Source organism: Pectinophora gossypiella, unplaced genomic scaffold (assembly GCF_024362695.1).
Source record: "Pectinophora gossypiella unplaced genomic scaffold, ilPecGoss1.1 Pgos_37, whole genome shotgun sequence".
Lineage (NCBI taxonomy): Eukaryota > Metazoa > Arthropoda > Insecta > Lepidoptera > Gelechiidae > Pectinophora > Pectinophora gossypiella.
The window spans coordinates 411322-415089 of record NW_026063247.1 but is presented as its reverse complement, the minus strand read 5'-3'; the positions used below and the strand labels follow the sequence as shown (position 1 = coordinate 415089).

Below are 3768 nucleotides of genomic sequence, written 5' to 3'. Positions count from 1 at the left end.
GGTTCGGAGTAGGAGTCTACTCCGAGGGTGGGGGCTTAGGTTTCATCATCATCACCTTCATCATTTCATTAATTATCAAGAAAAAAAATACGTAAGACATGGCTGTATGGGCATAGTTCCCTTTGCTTTACCCTTCGGGGAAAACCAAGACAAAAAAAAAAATAACGTAGTACATTTGGCTGTATGGGTTATGTTCCCTTTGCCTGTTCTATGGACAAAATCACCAAAGAAAAGTTTATTATATTTTATTTTATTTTTTTAGACTTTTTGGCTGGAATGGGACAGTTGTTTTCTTCATTGAATAATCTTAAATCTAAATAAAAAATAATTAATACGAAGTGGTGTTTTGTGGTTAATGATCGCATTAAGTTAGTCGGAAGACATTCGCGAGTGTTATTATATCGGAGTATTCAATAAACAAAGTGTATCTGCCTGTTTTCGCTTCGTGCCGGGAAGCCGCTTCATAACTCGAAAGTTTATGCGAAGTTTTGAGTTAATTCGTTTGGGGTTCGGAGTAGGAGTCTACTCCGAGGGTGGTGGCTTAGGTCTCATCATCATCATCACCTTTCATCATTTCATTAATCATCAAGAAAAAAAATACGTAAGACATGGCTGTATGGGCATAGTTCCCTTTGCCTTACCCTTCGAGGAAAACCAAAACAAAAAAAAATGGTGGAGTTCTATTGTTATTGATGTATTGATATTTTCCTGTGCTACTTTTTTCCTACCTAGGTACTTTGTTCGAATTTGTAACTTACAAGTTCATCGAGTCGAGCCCTACTTCCCCGTTTTTGCGTGGATATTCAACTGGTAAAACTTCCAGAACCATTATGTGTTTTGGATAAAGCCGAAATGATAAAAAGTTTGTGGATAATGTTCGTTGATAAATTGCAATGTAAGTAATATACAATCGAATGACACTGTTATTATAAAGTTATTTATTTATAGGTGTTAGATGCTGATCGACTTTGTGTGTAACTCATACTAAGAGATGCAAGCAACAATAACAAGTCTCCTGATGAATGTTCCAGTCCAAGTGTTGGAAGCAATGTGTCTGTATAAGTTGTGGAATATCTTTGGGAAGGCATACAAGAAGAGAAAATCACAGGCCATAAGCTTATGGAAAGAAATGAAGAGTGACATTATATAAAAAAACAAAAATATCTCCGAGACAGGTAATAGGGTGAATATCAAAATGTGCCAAGTTTGGTGGCGAACTTTCATATTCACCCAATAAAGTATTAAGGATTATAATTTACATTGTGTAAGAGCTATTTAAAAGGTTTTATGTGTTCCAATCAGTGTTCCCCAAAAACACAATAGATGGCATTGTTAAGTTTTTTCTTCGTTTAAACTTCTAACTTCATGGATAATAGACATATGCATCTTTTATCTTTGTTTTTGGGTATAAATGATGATGGTAGGTGTATTATGATGATACAACTTCCACCTATTATTATTCTGATCAAAATAAAGAGAAGCAATATAGGTAGCTATATCATTCTATACATAATGTGATCTGAATATCAAGAAACAATTAGTTTTATATTATATGATGATGATGATTCCATCATTTCATTACAAATAGGTAATTATCACGTTAAAAGTGAACAACGCCATCTATCATGTGTTTGGGGAATGTCAATTAGAAAGACCCTCATTGTTATAAGGCAACTTAAGTTGGCATATTTTAATTTCATCCCTATAGATTTAATAATATTGTTATAATCAAGCATATTGTGTAAAACATATTATTGTACATGGGACATCAAAACTACAATTATTTCTTTAAGAACATTCATATTTGCCTTCAGATTCCTGATGGATGTATGTGTTGTTTGCAGGATGAGCTCACCTCAAAAGTATGAACATAAGAGCTGTGTTAAGTGTGCCGTTCCGTTGCATTGTATGTAGTTAGTAGCTATTTAGGTTCATTAATGTTGTTAAACTATGAGCTTAAATCACTTTATAATTTGTTAATAATATCATATCATTAAATAGTTAAATAAGCTAGTTAGGCACATAACCCATATATTTTAATGTTATTGTCAAGTTTATTCTATACCTACTTACTAATATGTTACCATATTAAATTCCCTGACATGATTTATGTAATGACTATGTACTAACATCAGTAAGTAGTAACTGGGACCAGCAGCTTAACATGCCATTTGAAGCATAGATTATCTTACTTCAGGCAATAGGTTGATCAGCCAGCCATCTCCAAACCAAACTGGGGATCACAAAGTAATTTTTGTGGATTTGAACCTAGGACCTCCAGATGTGTTGACTCAACAGTCAGCTACTGGACCATGGAGGCCAAGAGTACTTGGTTAAGTTGCTGTTTTATTTCAACTATTTAATTAAATGTAGAAATATTTTGTGTGGTAGCACCTACTTATGATATTTTAAATATATAATAAAACAACTTATTTCTAAAAATATATCTTTCATTGTCTTTTAATAAAATTGTTTCATTTTAAAATTATTTTGAAAAATATAAATAGTAATCACATTGTTTACCACCACTTCAACTGATAAGATCTCACAATCAGTGTTTTTGTTGTATCAAAATTGTTAGTTGCATTTTAATGTAGGTACCTACCTACCTACCTACTGACAGTGAACTTATGACCTTTTGAGACCGGATTTCCACATCAAACATCCTTTGGTAGTCTTTATTGGCTTAAATACAAGACAAATATTATTACAAAATGTATAGGTACCAATGAGGGACTTTCCAGACTACTTTTCCCAAACAAAGATAGATGGCTCTGTACAGATGTGCGATCGTTTAACCTTCTAATTTTACGGATAATTTATATACTTACTGCCATTGCATTATTATATATTTGAATAATTATTTATTCGAGTAATTAGAAAATAGGTATTTACGTATTTATCACGTTAAATCTGGACAGCTCCATCTGTTTTTTTTTTTTTGAGAAAATAGCCTGGAAAGTCATCTATTAGTATTTTATAAAATATTTCTATTACCTACCTACCTACTTAGTTACTAAATATGCAAGAGTAACATGTGTTGTTGGTGCTGATTCCAGTACACACTATCGAAGTTTATTTGAAGTTATACCTGTAATTTTCTTATCAACCGAAAAGGAAAGGGACGGATGATTGAAAACTGTAACTGGGTACCTTCACACGACTTATTTAAACTATGATAATCGCTAATTACAGTACCCAATGCACCTAGAGCGAGGCGTCAAAGTCACATCGAGATTGGGATAATCGACGCTATTACAGTAGCTCGTGATTACCATGGTTACTCCCCACCAACTCGCTTAAAATCGTCGTTACCATGGTTACGAACTACACGATCCTGATCGACAAGCCCGTGACCTTGACGCACCGGGTTAGAAACCGGCGCAGAATGGATTAGAAACTGTAATTGCCGCGCGATAAAATTTGATCAAGATTTAATTAGGTCTCGTGAAAACAAAAAAAATCCAGGTGCGATAGGTTTGCGAGGCCGTAGGGTGTCCGAAGCAGTATTTCAATACTCAACATCACTTTCCGATCAAATCCCTCATACATACGTTTTACCCCTGAGGATTTTTTTGGAAAAACAACAATTTTCTGGAATTTTGTATGGCGACCGTTTTGTTTTTTTTTTTTACCGGCGATAGAATTTGACCAAGATTTAAATACGTCTTGCGAAAAATAATTGAACCAGATTTTATAGTTTTGTCAGGCCGTGGGGTGTCTCCCTGATGCGGAGCAGTTTTTGAAAACCTGGAAGTATATCCGTAC

General features: G+C 34.2%; 1 long non-coding RNA gene across 1 annotated transcript; it reads left to right on the top strand.

Moving 5' to 3' along the window:
• Positions 1–326: 326 nt before the first annotated feature.
• Positions 327–2432, top strand: LOC126381147 (uncharacterized). Its single transcript, XR_007568692.1, has 2 exons — positions 327–875; positions 949–2432. It is a non-coding gene; the product is annotated as an uncharacterized LOC126381147 (long non-coding RNA).
• Positions 2433–3768: the final 1336 nt, after the last annotated feature.